Below are 16,935 nucleotides of genomic sequence, written 5' to 3'. Positions count from 1 at the left end.
ATTCGCTCATCTTCTTGACATTTGAAACATGTATGATTTTATTTCTTCTGTTGAGCGGAAAACATTTTGCTGTAAAATGTTTTTTTAAGGCTCCTAAAGCGTGAAAACTGAAAATTTTGTCGACAATTACCCACAAGACGATTACTTTATATGATGAACAGATTTAATTTGTGCTGTTATTCAGATATAAATAATGCACATCAAATGTGGCAAACAAAAGCTCAAACATACTAGAGTTTGTTTTCGCAAAAAACAATGAGACTTGTTCTTGTGCTTTTTTGATTTAGCTTTATTATTTAAATCTGTTAATTTAATGCTCTATGTGTTGATGAAAACCTTTGTAAAGTTGATGAAGTTGATATGTGAATTTACTTCATCATGTAAAGTGAATGTGTATCTTCAGAAGAAATTGAATCGATTCATTCATATCTTTACTTTGACTATTTCTTCATGAACATTTTAAAGCATCAACATTTTGTTTGTGTTGGCTTTCAGTGGAGGGCCAGTTATTGCTGGGGATAAAAAAAAAGGGTTTAATTTGTGTTGAAAGTCTTATGGGAAGTGTTTTTCCCTGAGGCTAGCATATTTTTTTCAGTTGGGAGTGCCGCATTTTTTAAAACAGCAGCGCTGAGCGTCTTTTTCACGCTGAGCCCTCATGCATTGTTTTTTTGCCACCAAGAGTTAAAGAATGTTCAACTTTGGGTAAAATCATGTGCTCTTCTCTTTAGTCAGCTATCCAATCACAGTGGAGGATGGGAGGGTCAAATTCCACACTGACCAACCACCACATCATACTTGTAAAATAGCAACAGTCGACAACAAGAAGCACAACAATGGAACTAAATTATTTAAAACAAGGCAGAGCAAGTAATTTATATTGTGTCAACATTTGTATATTAATAAACTATCTGTGAAATCAGATACTAGTTACATTTCCACGGATATTTAACTAAAAAAAAAAACTGCTGCCCCTCTGAAGCGCTCTCACGCACTCACAGCTAGGCATTTTCAGCAGGGCGCCTGTCGTCTTCAGCTGGCTACAAAAAGCACTTTGGTGGACAGGACGCACAGCCTAGAGTTCCAAGTAGTGCTTTCCACTACAAAAAGTTGACATGATCGCATACCCAAGTGTCAGGGCTTGGTTGGTTGGCATGGCTCTATAAGTCCCTTCTGGTAGTTATTGTAAAAACAAAATATGACAGGAAAAAGAAATTCTCTCCATTGACTGGCATTAAGTATAAGCCATTCTTTATTCTATATATTGCTAATATCTGATTTAATTTAATACGTGTTTTTTTTTTTGTTTTTTTTGTAAAGCATGACATTTTTCCTTTTTTTTATGCATTCTTGTGATGCAATCAGTCGGTCAGTATTGTCATTAAAGGGATAAGGCCTGTTTACACCACGATAACTAATAATAATGGTTACGATAAAGTTAGATTTTTTTTAAACTGATATAATTTTTTTTTTTAAATTCCAAATATAAAAGAAAAGATCAGTCCATGCCACAACTATAACAATAATGCTACAGTGGAATAATATAATAATCACTTTCTTAGTGATTTTTTTTTTTTTTTTTTTTTTTAAATCCATCAGAATTCATGCTTACAATCATACAGCAGACAATAGATCTGCAGTGTGTGCTTATAATAAAAATTATTTTATTGTGCATATATTTTCATTCTTTTTGTGAACAGGGGTATAGTCCACCCAAAATATCATTTACTCACCCTTATGTTGCTCCAATCCTTTTTGACTGTCTGTGAAGCCAAACCGTTTTGATAACCATTGAATTTTACAGTATTTTTTTTTTGTCAAAGGGAACTGAAATGGTCTGGTTACCGAAATTCTTCAGTATATTTTCCTTTATGTTTCACAGAAAAAATAAAGTCATACAGGTTTGGAATGACATAAAGTTGAGTAAATTGTGACTGAATTTTCATTTTTGGGAGCAGTCAATTTCCAGTCTCTCATTGAGTCAATATCTCACCTCAGTATTTATTTCGAGCATGTTGAATTCAAATGTTAACTGTTCTGCCATGTGGCATTTCTTTATGTTACGACAGCTTTGTTTAGCCTTGCATCATGCCAAAATATCCAGAAGCAGTAATAATCAATCTTTCTAAGCTTAGAATAGAATGGCTCGGCGGCTCTTAAGATCCGTGGGAAGGATCTGTTCTTGTGGCTTAAACTGTGAAATGAATGGCTTAAATGGTTACTGTCTCAAGGGATGATTACAACAGACCTGGAGCATGTGTAAGTGAAAAGAAGAGAGGGCTCTTGTATAGTGTTACCAGCACACTCTGAAATGTGATGTTGTGTCTGCGTGCCTTTCTGAGCTTTAGGAACTGTGTTGTTCATAGCTGTCAACATCTTTCTGTTTAAATCATTTCCCTCCTCTCGGTACAGAAACTTGGAGATTAAACAGATGAGAGGGGCACAGCAAAGGCAGCGAAAGTCCCCTGATAGGCTGAACTTGGTCCTCAGAATGGGCTGGCACTAGCCATAGAGCCTTTAGCTTATTAGAACCGTTTGATTCGTGTTTGAAGGTATTCATAAATGGAGAAAGCTAGCAGCCCTTCATAACACTCTGCCACTCTTGAGCATTTCATCCTCGAGCAGACTTATTGACTTCAGTTGTGGCCTCTAAAAGAAAAGATCAGTCCATGCCACAACTATAACAATAATGCTACAGTGGAATAATATAATAATCACTTTCTTAGTGATTTTTTTTTTTTTTTTTTTTTTTAAATCCATCAGAATTCATGCTTACAATCATACAGCAGACAATAGATCTGCAGTGTGTGCTTATAATAAAAATTATTTTATTGTGCATATATTTTCATTCTTTTTGTGAACAGGGGTATAGTCCACCCAAAATATCATTTACTCACCCTTATGTTGCTCCAATCCTTTTTGACTGTCTGTGAAGCCAAACCGTTTTGATAACCATTGAATTTTACAGTATTTTTTTTTTGTCAAAGGGAACTGAAATGGTCTGGTTACCGAAATTCTTCAGTATATTTTCCTTTATGTTTCACAGAAAAAATAAAGTCATACAGGTTTGGAATGACATAAAGTTGAGTAAATTGTGACTGAATTTTCATTTTTGGGAGCAGTCAATTTCCAGTCTCTCATTGAGTCAATATCTCACCTCAGTATTTATTTCGAGCATGTTGAATTCAAATGTTAACTGTTCTGCCATGTGGCATTTCTTTATGTTACGACAGCTTTGTTTAGCCTTGCATCATGCCAAAATATCCAGAAGCAGTAATAATCAATCTTTCTAAGCTTAGAATAGAATGGCTCGGCGGCTCTTAAGATCCGTGGGAAGGATCTGTTCTTGTGGCTTAAACTGTGAAATGAATGGCTTAAATGGTTACTGTCTCAAGGGATGATTACAACAGACCTGGAGCATGTGTAAGTGAAAAGAAGAGAGGGCTCTTGTATAGTGTTACCAGCACACTCTGAAATGTGATGTTGTGTCTGCGTGCCTTTCTGAGCTTTAGGAACTGTGTTGTTCATAGCTGTCAACATCTTTCTGTTTAAATCATTTCCCTCCTCTCGGTACAGAAACTTGGAGATTAAACAGATGAGAGGGGCACAGCAAAGGCAGCGAAAGTCCCCTGATAGGCTGAACTTGGTCCTCAGAATGGGCTGGCACTAGCCATAGAGCCTTTAGCTTATTAGAACCGTTTGATTCGTGTTTGAAGGTATTCATAAATGGAGAAAGCTAGCAGCCCTTCATAACACTCTGCCACTCTTGAGCATTTCATCCTCGAGCAGACTTATTGACTTCAGTTGTGGCCTCTGGAAGAGGTAGAAAGCTTTGTAAACTCTTAAAAATAAAGATTCTTTATTGGCATCTAGGAAAGAACTTTTAACACCAATGGAACATTTCCATTCCAAAAAAGGTTCTTTAGATTATTAAAATGTTCTTCACACTAAGAAAAAAATGGTTCACTGACAGTTTCTTTGGGAAAACCAAAAAAATGGTTCTTCATTGTCATTGTTATGAAAACCCTGCTGTTGGAAGCTTTAGTTCTAAGAGTATACCTGGTAAGTAAATGCTTTTATTTTCTTTCTTTTTGTTTTTTGAGAGCGAGGGGGGGGGGGGGGGGGGGTTCTGCAGTTTGTGTGCTTGTTATTTCACAGATTGTTTGATGTAACCACTAAACAGGCTTTGTTCCTTTTATGGCACATGTTCAGACAGTCATCGTGAAACTGAAGGAGTTCAACAGAGGACACATCCTCTTGTACTGTGACAAAATGTGTTTCATTAGGAAATGCAGCATAACCATGTATTATGGTTTGGTTTATGTAGTTTAATGATGTACATAGCACACTGCAATGTGATTTTCTTGAGAGTGTTTGATAATGAAAACTCTTTTATAGCAGTAAAATAGGCCTATGCCTTGTTTTTTTGTCGTTGTTGTTTTTTTCTCCTCTATTTTTCATTATGTATCACCATTTAAAAGTTTGGCTTTTTTTTTTTATTAAATTTTTGCTTACCACAGTTGCACCTACAATTATTTAGTCAAAAATACACTATGAACTTAATACTACAAAATAGTATTAGTAATATGAATGTTTATTAATATATAATAATAGTTACATTATTTTAATGTTATCATGTCAGTTATTCCTGTGATTGCAAAGCTGAATTGTCAACAGCCATTCCTTTAGTCTTCAGTGTCACATGATCCTTCAGAAATCATTCTAATATGCCGATTTGCTGCTCAAAAACATTGTTGAAAAATGTTTGTGGAAACCAATAATAATCTTTTCCCCAGAATTAATATTACAGTTTAAATGATAACCTCAAGATTAATGCATCTTGACTATGGACCACTAATTTGATATGTCTGTTGTTATGTCTAAGTTAATCATGTCTTTTCTCAACTATAGGTCACAAAGTGTGCCAGGACTGCCATTAGTGCCCTCTCAAAACATAGGTGAATGACACCCCTGTGCATGATGCATTATTAAAGGAGGCCATTGTACTGAAACTGAAAGACTGTTATTTGTAAAGGCTTTCATAAAGGCTGGTGAGTCATCCGGCATGAGCTTTGTGGGTTCAACCCATGGAAGGCCTTTAAAACATAGACTCGATGATTCAGATTTAAAATGACAGCATTTAAAAGAACAGATATTCAGGGGCATTACATTTTGAGGAAGTGTATTCACTGGCTTAAACATCCTTGGCCAAGTGACACAAGGTGGAATGCATGAAATAAAGTTTCTCTTTATAAAGGCTTTGATAAAATTGGTATTGGTTTTAACTTGGATGTTGTTTCAAGTTTTCAGTCACCTGTGCAGGATCAGATGCACTGAAGAGTGGGTAAATACACAATGTAATAAGGTATATAAAAAAATCCAAATCCAAAAACATAAACAAATGTAACTGTAACTTGCGTTTTTGTTTTCCAACTACATATATATATCGATATAGAGCCCAGAATTCTATATTGTACCTTTAGCTACTAGCTGAGATAACATGAAGCTAAAAATAATAAAAATGGTTAATATCTGTCTGAAATATGTTATTGACTATGACTTTTATGGTTCACTATAGCCAGCTGACAGCAGAAAGTGTGACACTTTGAATTTAAATGCATTATTTTCCATTTTTATTTTACAGTACAATTGCAATAACAATAATTCTTTGATTTAATTTTCATAATTTAAAATAGTTAAAATAGTTGTTAATATCAATATCATAAATGGGAAAACAGGTTTTCCTTCTATTTTGTTCTTAAATGACCACATTGCAGAGTAAAAATAATTGACAATAAGATATCAAAAGACCTGAAACTATATTCTCCACCAAACAAAATTTCCCTGTTTCTTTGACTTGTGAAAATGTTTCACATCTTATGAAACTACTGCACTGTTTTTATAATCTTATTAGGATCAATAAGGTCTTTGGGGACAGCTGTTTGGGACAACAGAAAACAGTTTTGTTCATTTAATGAGGCATTGCTCTCATCATTTCACCTTCCCCAGAGGATTTTATAAAGCAGAACAATTACAACAACAAAGCAGAGACAAAAACAGAAAAATAAATCATGTTATCGCTGCTCTAATAGCACATCGATTTTGAGTAATGATGCACTTCTGCATGTTTGTGCTTGAGTTTTTAAGCAATAGACAATTATTCGGCTACTCTTGCCAAGCTCTAATCCCAGTGCACTGCGGATTTACTGATTTACTTCTTCCAGAGCAACAGAATTTTCTTTTTTTTTTTTAACCACCCTGTTTTTGTTTGAAGGCCCATTGATGAGTGTGCAAGAATAAATGCCATGGAAAAATAATGTTGCATTCTGGTTTTCAACAATTTCATATTATTTAAGTTTTTTTCTATTTATAGGAAAATGTAGCACGTTAAGATGTAACACCTCAGCAGATCTGGGTCCTGTTTGTTCTGCCGGAGGCTCCAGTGCAGAGAGCTGTGGTTTCTCCCTTTCTGTTGTTATTCTCTCTAAGGACATGACTTAGGGGTTTTTATCCATTTTAAGTCAAAATATGAGGTGATACAAGGGGTGTAAAGTATTGCATTTTAGCTGCAAGAGGGGAATATCTTGAGGGGAGAAAGCAATTTAAGTGACAATGAAATATTAAACAATGCGGATTTAGCTTTCCCACTTTAATGCTTTGTCCTATTAATAAAGAGGGGTCCCAGGCTTCTTAACTGCACAGTCTTAATTACCTCAAGCCACATTAGAAAGACCTGGTAAAAGGGGCTGGCTGGTATAACAAGTCATCTTCCATCAGAATGAAAATATTCAAAAAGCACTTAATTTAAGCTCATTACTTACGCTCGATAGCACATTGTGTCTCATTGTGGGATAGTTTGCTGATTTACAGGCAACTTATCTTAACACATACATTATACCAAACATTTCATAAAAATTTAAAAATGTGAATAGAAACCATGTGGTGGGAACCATAGCAAAAGTCTGTTGCTCAGTCATGTAGGGCTGTTTCGCAAAAAATGTAGGAATGCTGGTGAATGATGTCAACCAGGTGGTGAAGTTATAAATGTAGTCTTGTCATGAGACTCTAGATGGAACAGGCCAATAAATTCTAACTCAATCTTATATTATCCCATCATTACTCACATGGCACAGCTGATTGCTTTCTTTTCACATCAGGAGCCAATGTGTTTGCTGCTCAACACTGGCTAGTGCTTGCTGTAGCAGCTGTAGTGTGCTCCATCTTCCCCAGCTCCACCTGATCCATATAAATCTGCTATGGGGTGATTTCAAGTACTGTATGTTTGCTAAAGTGTATTGTACATTTAAGTCCAGATGTCACAATAACAGGAAACTATGCTTGTAACTACAGGTCAAGAGCTGGACTTTTAACCACAAAACTTTACCATGCTGTTTGTGATGTTGATGTGATGTGGTGTTTGCTAGAAATATGGATTCGGGAAACTCTGGGAAATCATTCAACTATTTTTTAAACAACATTACTTGCGACCATAGTTAGCTCACTATGCTTTCAGGAAACAAATCCCCAGATCAGTATCAGACATTGCAGCAAACTAAAGGAGCAACAAAATGAGACAGACCATGCGCTGTTTTTTCCTTAAAACTTATCCCTGAAGATCAAAAAATAAAACTTAATAACAATCAAATCTAGTCAAGCAAATCCCTGAAGCAGAACAGGCTCCATTAAATCCCTAATAAATGATTCTGTGGAGCAGGGAAACTCCTCCCCACATGCTGGGAACGCACATCAGCATAGAGAAAGTAAACATTATTATAATTTCTTATTCTCAGAGAAATTTGAACTGCTTAAAGGTTAGTGGATTTAGGATTTATATTATCAAGAGATAGCTTAGGTTTTATTAAGTTATAGCCATCTAAATCAAAGACAAAATATATTGTGAATTATTATTAAATTCTTGGTTTTGTTACCAGTATGCCTTTTTCCCCTTAAAATAAACATTTTACCATTCGCAGTTGCTCTAAACTTGCTGTTCTTGTTGCGAAAGTGCAGGGAACTTTATAAAGAGGTCATGCAGGTCAATAATATTTCCTGCCATGGCCAATAGATACTTCATTTTATTGGCTTTTCCTTCACCGTTTGTCCAGCTCCATATGTCTGGCTCGTGGGTTCTCCTCTCTCTCTGTTCCATCCATCATTTACTCAGTGTAGTCAATTTTCCCAACCCCATCCAATTCAGCCAGACCATACTCTCTCTCTCTCTCTCTCTCTCACACACACACACACACACAGACAGACACACACACACACACACACACACACACACACACACACACACAAGTAAAGGACACCTTTTAATTCTTACCTCCAGTTATACACAGAATTGCGTCACATGGCAGTACTGATAGATATTAACTCAAGTAAATGTCCATTTTAAGTTGTCTTAATATAGTTTCCATTAGATGGCTAGGCCTTTTTAATGAAGCTTGGGCTTTTCAACAGGAATTCAACTATATTGTAATCTTTTAATGTTTTTTTTTTTTAACAAATACATTTAGAACCATGAATGCCATGTAACTAATTGCTATTTAAATTCAGGCTCACCATCGTCTCTAAAGGACTCTTTGCTTTCTGTGAATGTGAAATGTGTACTCGATCTGGATTTGTATAGTATGAATAGGATGTTTTTATTTTTTCTCTATGCAAACATGAAGCGTAAATACCCAGGAGAGAAAATCGAAAAAAAAATTGTAATGACTTACAAACATTGTCAATCCACAAAATCCACGGCATACATATTTATCTTCTGTATTGCATTTAGAATGCATTGAGAGTGAACAATTCTATTTCAATGCAAATTGAAGCTGCTCTTAAAGATGGGTTTATGAAAAATTACAAATGGGCACTCTATGCTTTAGCAACACTGCGTCTAACAAATGACTAGGGATGTTTGCATATTTTAAAGCAGTGTTATTGTTGAGTTGAAATAGGTATTTTAATACAGAAAAGAGAGGAACGCAAACTCACACTGAAAAAGAGGTTCTCGTGTGTTGTGGAACTGTTATCTGAAATGGATGGCCTCTTCATTTTTTGCTGCAGTACTCCTCTATAGATCAGCAAGACTCAATTTTGTCCCCTCAAATTTGTCCTCGACACATAAAGCTCTGCAGTGTCGGACAGCTCCGATATTTTGCAGTCAAGGTGACCCAAAATTGTCACCAATTTATCACTCAAAAAGATGAGACCATATTCAATGAATTGAAACAAAAAAAACTTAGTTCCTTTCTTTCTTATAGCATCTTTTTTCTTTGCCTTATGTTTAAGGCAATATATCAAACAGTTAACATCTGATTTCTTTTAAATTAGAAACCATCCTATTGTATTAACGTCTTACTGAGAAAGCTGGGAAAGCAGTGAGAGATCAATTCAAGGTGACTTTTTTAGACCAGCCCTGGATTGGTGTAGTCAAGCACTCTTTCTTCAGTGATAAGAAAAATATTTGGCTTTCTTTTGAAACTACCAATAATTATTCAGTCAAGAGTGGATGAACTGGCAGGAATGGATATGCATATGTTTGTACGCTTGCGTTCTGTTGCGGTCTGAATATTAATGTTGTAGTACTGGTGGTGGGGGAGAATAAACCTGTCCTTTATTGACCAATTTGGATATCGTACTCCCCATATTATGCCTAAGAAAGAGAAAAGAGGAAGAAGAATGACTGCAGGGCTGACTTCTCTCTGAGCAGGACCACTCCTGTGCAGGGAGCATGCAGAGGATAAAGGGGAATAAAACATTTTCATTTGGTTTAGCAGGATGAAGGTTCGTTTCTATGTGTTTCGCTAAACTCTGTTGAGTGATTTCTTACTGTATTTCATCATGAGTTAAATGATCTCATCTAGCCAACTGTCAGGTCATAAACCGAGCAATATTTCAGAATGAGATTTAACAGTGAGCTGATAGCATTTTAATAAGTGCTGAGTGCGAATTTTGTCTATAAATATCTGATATTTTAGAATGAGTGCCCTATATGTTAATTTTCATAATTTTTCTAACATTTTGTTATGCCGTTGCAGGTCTGGAAGATATGCAGAGCTAAAACCGAGCTCACCGTCTCCGCAGGGTTTGGACTGAATCAGCAAAATTCCTTTGAATTTAAAATGAACGTGGCAAATCCACCTCATTTTAATGCATGTCCTCCTGTGTGCATCCACAGTGTATTTCCACACGACTGTAGTTCATGTTTTGAACATGAAAGGAAAGAGAAAATTCTTTGCAAGCACATTTCAGTTTAGAATGTTAATAGAGTGAGTGAATAGCAATGAGTGATTAAAAAAGAGAAAGCATGCTAACATGAGTATTTAGGCCAGGAATACAAGGCACAGAAGAGAATGTAAGAAAAACACACTGATGATAACAACTATAACAGAACTTCAGTAGATTCTGGCCTGATCTAACAAGTCAAGCCACAAAGGTAGTAAGGACATCATTAAAATAGTCCACGTGACATCAGTAGTTCAACATTCATTTTATGGAGCTACAAGAATATTTTTTGTGCTCAAAGATTTTTTCTCTTCTGTGTTAGTTTCCACCGCACAGCAGGGAAGAATTGATTAATAAAGTGTTTTTGTTGTTTTTTTGTTGGTTTTTTTTTTTTTTTTTTTTTTTTATGTACCAGCCAGTGCTGTAATGGATAATGGTGAGAAATAGAATTTCAGAACTCTGGATGACGAGACCGACCAATAAGAATCAAATATTCCAGAGATCTGTGTATGTAATATAAAATAGCTAAAAAAAAATAGCCTTAATTAAATCTGTCACTGGATAACATGAACACTCTATCTGACTTCTCCTTGAAATACATTGTCAAAGAAAACATAAAAAGCCCAGACAGAAGAGAGATGGTTGAGGTGAACAGAAACCCCGACTAAACTGTCTGCTAACCTGGCAGAAGAGCGTCGGTGAGCCAGCTGTCCGCGATAAGAAAAACTCACAGAGAAAAACATGGATGTGAAGTAGTGCCAGCAGATCTCACAATTGTTCTCCTCTTCATCCACCCTGTGTTGTATCTGGCAGTCTTGGGAGATATGAGAACAAAAAGAGAGGATTGAAGGACCTGAGAATCATGAAACACACTGTCCTGTCCTGCACATGCTTGCTGATTATGTCAGAAGGTCATTTTGGAATTATACAGTACAGGGTGCCCATGGGATTTGCTTTTTAGTCGTGCAAGAAGTGCGTATCTGTTATCAGAGAGAAAGAAACAGAAAGGAAATAAGAGAAAAAGTGACAAGCGGAGGGAGAGAGAAAGAGGCTTGCCTTTACTGTGCCTGTGACTTGCAGAGGTTAATGTGTCTCTGCTGCATTCTAACACAAGGCTGCCTCATTTTCTCTTGCGCATTATCTCCTGTCTTCAGAGGCAACACAGCTAGTAAGCTTCTCTGACAGGCAGCAATGGTAAGGCCTTTATTTTCTTTCATTGTGGAAAAACAAGGCCACAGAGTCGTGTGAAAATGGAAATTAGCGAATGTGAATGAGGAGCTCGGTTGCTTACTGCAGAGCTCAGGAACAGCAGTGGCTTCCTGTAGCTTGTGTGTGTGTGTTAGTTTGAGAGAGAGAGTGCAAGAGTCTAAAAGACTTCAATTAAAATGTTACGCTTCACAGAAGTACACTGCCTGTATAGCAGGTGTTAGCCTGTGGGTGTGAGACTGAAGCAATCAATCAGTCAGTCAATAAATCGTTAAGTGTGCCAAGCAAGTACTACTTTAACTCTACTCACACACTCTCTCAGAGATCCAAAGATGAGAAGGGGTTAGACATCAGTACAATGAAGATGAATGAGACGATTCATACTGACAACAATTTGTAATCTCTGTGAATGTTTTTTTGCTGAGTAGAAATTAATTTAGGCATAAATATGAGGTATGTAATATTGATAATAATTGTGATAGAACAATTTGATATACAGTCATTGTTATATAGAATAAATTCTACTAAACTATATAGTAATATATATCAAGTATTATATTTTAAGAAATTCAAAAGCTATACTGTTTGTATTAATTATGTATACATTTATTAAAATATTTATGTGAAATTAATGTTTATATTTGTTTATTTTAGAGAAATACATTAAAAAATGTAATTAAAATATTAACTGTTTACTAATTATTATGTATTTTTTAATCAATTTTTTAAAATCTGAATCTGTAGTTATACATTTGTTTATTATATAAAATCAATCAATTTTATTATTAAAGAAATTACAAATATTAACTGTTTATTAATAACTATTATCTATATTTTGTATTTATTTATTCATGCTGTTAAGTATTATTTGTATATTTATTTAATTCTTCAAATGGAATGTTTATTTATATATTTGTTTATTATAAAAAATTTTTTAAATGTTATCTACATTTAATTATTTAGCAGGCACTTTTATCCAAAGCGACTTACAAATAAAAGCAATATAAGCAAATTAAACCAATGAGGGAACAAAAACAGTATACAAGTGCCATGACAAGTCTCAGTTAGTCTAGTGCAGTACACATATTTTATTTATTTATTTTTTTTTCCTTTTTTTTTTTATAATAGTATGGAATAGAACAGAACAGATGTCACGCCCCTGGACTCATTGTGTTGTGTTTTTCCTCCCCATGTGTGCCGTGTATCCTTTTAATTAGTCATTCCGAGTACCTGTGTTTTCTCAATCATCCTGTGTTTATAAGCCCTAGTCCATTCAGTTTATGTTTTTCCAAGAAAATATGTCTACCCATGTGTCCTGTGCTCATGATGGCCTCGTTTATTCCCTTGAAGGTTGGATTAAAGTATTATTGTTTCATGTATCCCTGGCTTCCTCGTTCCTCACACCTCGCTACACATAGTGTGACAATAGAATAGAATAGAAAAGAATAAAACTGAATACGTAAGTGCTATTATTAATTGGACAGGTGCTATTAATTGGTTTTTATGGCTAAAGACTCAGCTGTTCAATTTGTTATTGGGAGGTCATTCCACCAGCTGACCACAGTCCAGGAAAAGGTCAGTGAGAGTGATTTTGAACTTTTGGGATGGCACCACAAGGCACTGAACGCAAGCTTCTGGACGGTGCATAAGTTTGAACTAGTGAGTTGAGGTATAATGGTGCAGGGCCAGTGGTTGTTTTGTAGGCAAGCATCAGTACCTTGAATTTGATGCGAGCGGCTACTGGTAGCCAGTGTAACCTTATGAGGAGAGGAGTAACGTGAGCTTTTTTTGGCTAATTGAAGACCATTCTAACTGCTGCATTCTGCATCATTTGCAGAGGCTTGACAGAACATGCAGGAAGGCCCTCCAAGAGAGCATTACAATAGCCTAGTCTGGAGAGAACAAGAGCTTGGACAAGAAGTTGTGTGGCTTGCTCTGACAGGAAGGGTCTAATCTTTCTAATGTTGTATAAGTCAAATCTGAAGGACTTGACCATTGTAGTTATATGGTCTGTGAAGCTTAATTGATCATCGATCACAACTCCTGGATTTCTGGCTGTCCTGGAAGCAGTTATGGTTTACAAACCCAGCTGTATAGAGTATAGCAGTTGTGATGAAACAATAGATTTGCTGTAACCACAAACAGTTCTTTCTTAGTAAGGTTGAGCTGAAGGTAATGATCCTTCATCCAGCTAGAAATGTCTCCCAGATAGGCTGGAATGCAAGCAGCTACCATCAGATCATCTGGTTGGAATCAGAAGTAGATTTGAGTGTCATCCGCATAGCAGTGATAAGAAAAGTCATGCTTCTGGATGACAGATCCTAATGACGTCATGTAGATGAAGAAGAGAAGCGGTCCAAGCACTGACCCTTGAGGAACCCCAGTAGCAAGAAGTGGCTAAGAAACCTCACCCCTCCAAGACACTCTGAAGGACCTAACTGAGAGGCAGGACTTAAACCACAAGAGTGCAGTTCCAGAGATGCCCATCTTTCTGAGGGTGGACAAGAGAATCTGGTGGTTAACTGTGTCAGAAGCAGCAGACAGATCTAACAAGATGAGTACTGACAATTTGGAAGCTGCTTTTGCGAGTCGCAGGGCTTCAGTAACCGAGAGCAGGACAGTCTCAGTTGAGTGGCCACTTTTGAAGCCAGATTGGTTGCTGTCCATGAAGTTATTCTGTGCAAGAAACATAGAGAGTTTGTTGAACACAACTCGCTCAAGTGTCTTTGCAATAAATGGAATAGGGGTGCTCCGATCACCATCGGCCGATCGTTAATGCGCATCTCGTCAGTAAAGCCGGTTTTCTAATCAGCGGTTAATTGCATCAGGTGCGTGGTTTCACATAGAGCAGCTGTTACTACACAGAGCCGTTGTTAATAGAGAAGATGCACCAAAAAACGCTGAAAATGAAGTGGATTTGCGCATCTTCTCTATTAACAACGGCTGTGTGTAGTAACAGCTGCTCTATGTGAAATCACGCACCTGATGGAATTAACAGCTCATTAGAGAACCGGCTTTACTGACGAGATGCGCATAACGATCGGCCGATCGTGATCGGAGCACCCCTAAAATGGAAGAAGGGATACCAATCTGTAGTTTAGAGAGAGTTTCTTCAGCAGTGGGCTTACCTGAGCCTGCTTTTAAATGCTGTTGGAAATGTACCAGTGTGAAGAGAGGTGTTGATAATATGAGTAAGCAAAGGTATGACTTAAGTAGAAATGGCCTGAAGGAGGTGAGTGGGGATAGGATCAAGTGGACAATTAGTAGTATGATTGGAAAGGAAAAGTTTGGAAATGTCCATCTGCAAGAATGGAGAGAAGGAGGAGAGAGACTGTGTATTAGTTACGAAGTTTTCATCAGTTTGCAGTTTGGGGAATTGGTCACTATTGGTTCAAATTTTATTTGTGAAGAAAATCGTAAAGTCATCGGCTCTAAGAGTTGATAAGGAGACCAGTACCTCCAGCCCTCCCAATCACATAAGGGGTTTGGGAAAAAGTGAAATTAGTGGATTATTGTAAATAATTACAATTTAGTTCACAAAATATTTGCTACGGACCCAAAATATATGCATGGTTTATTTGCTAACTGCCAAGATAAGCAGATTGCCCCAATGTCCTCCTTTGTTTTCAGAGAAAATGTATTAAATTAGTGGTCTTAGTGTATAAATTGTCTAACTGTTCAACCAAGCCTTTAATTTCGTCTGCACCTCCCATCCCACTCTATTATTCATGGTGTTATACTTTACCCGTGCCTGTGCATTATTCCTTTCTTTGTTATTTGACTGATAACTGTTCCTCCTTTCATATACATCACTGTTAGTATTTCCTCCCATGCAGGTGCTGATCCCTGAGGTGGGTGGTGGGTAAACAGTAAATGCCATCTAAAAATACCCCACCCCCCAATCCCTCCCATTACCTCATCTGACTCAGCTTGTCCCTTGCAGCAAAGATGAGTAAGGCAAGTGTGACAATACTGGTACAATTACACATTCCCAGGGAAAATGTCATGTGTTTGAAATGCTGCTGGGCCTGCCTGGCTCTCTAAACACAAGGAATGCAAGAATTTATTGTTTATGAAAGTGGAGAAAGTACTTCTGCATAGAGGGCAGATGTGAAAACACTCACATGCATACACACTTTTTCATAGATGGGGAAATTCTGTGCTATTTCAATGAAAGAATGGCTTGTGGCATTTATGAGGCAGTCTGTGCAAATACAAAAGCAAAATAAATAAATATTCACAACATATATTATGTATTTTGACTGCCAAAAATAAATTGAATTATTCTAACTTTTATATCAGCCTCCCTTGTGGATGTTCTTACTATGAATATTATTTATATGCGTATAAAAAAAATTTTTATATGTGTGTGTGACATTCATAATATTAAATTATATTTTAGCCCTCTATACATATTGAATACAGTTATTTTAAGGTTTTATGAAAATATGAAGAGTGTAAGCTTCACACACAGGCTGAGAGGGTTAGCTCTGGGGTTCAAATTAAATCATTCACCAGGCCGACTGTCGCTGGAGCAAACTTAAAGTTCTTTATTTGTCATAAATCAGGGTTCAGGGTAAAGGGGAGAAAACGTGAACTTAGGTACTTCTCTCTCAGGTTGCTCCTTTCTGCATCAATTTATTTCTGGAAAAGAGGCAGAAGAGGTGTAGGATTAGTCAAGGAGATTCGCTGTACTCACGCCGTCGATTAAGCCTCTATCTTCAAGAGGATAGTTGGGCTGGCTGGGCTTGAATGCATCCAACACTGAGTCTGTCCTCTTCCCCTTCTTCTCCCTCTAATGTGGCTTCTTTGTTAACTTTTATGGGATTACTAATTGGGCCCAACAGCCTGCAGCTGAGGCTGCCTGCCAGAGGGGAATGCTGCACACCTGTGTTAGAGCTGTCCTTGGTCCTGAACACCCCTGTTCACCCAGACCTTGTGTCCTCTGATGGTGCTATCCATGGTGCTGCAGGTGACTGTGCTGCGCTGTGATGGACTGGTCCTTCTGGCCACCACAAGAGTAAATTTTTTCAAAAACAGATAAAAGATAATATTTCATGTTTCAAAATCATGTTTTTATTTTTTATTTATTTATCCTGCGTTCCAATTAATAGCAAACTGCAGTTGGGTTGTTTGGATTAAATAATAATAATAATAATAATAATAATAATAATAATAATAATAATAATAATAATAATAATAATAAACTTCATATGCTGTTTCACTTTTTGCATTTGATTCAGCATAGAAAAATCTAAAACATAATAATATTGTATATTATTAAAAATAAAAATGTTATGTTATGTTCTTCGTGTTATGTTTCTGTAGCTCAGTGGTAGAGCATTTACTTAGCAGTACAGAAGGTTGTGGGTTCAATTCCTAACACATGTACTGGCAAAAAAGAAAAAAAAAATGCATAGCACAACCAGTTTTTAACTACAGCAAAATGTTTCTCATCTGCAATTGTGGTAAAACTTAAATTTTGACTCTCTGTGTGAGTGTGTTTGGTTACTA

The sequence above is a fragment of the Carassius gibelio genome, chromosome B21, assembly GCF_023724105.1.
Source record: "Carassius gibelio isolate Cgi1373 ecotype wild population from Czech Republic chromosome B21, carGib1.2-hapl.c, whole genome shotgun sequence".
Lineage (NCBI taxonomy): Eukaryota > Metazoa > Chordata > Actinopteri > Cypriniformes > Cyprinidae > Carassius > Carassius gibelio.
The sequence above is the reverse complement of the archived record's forward strand: the minus strand, read 5'-3'. Positions refer to the sequence as shown.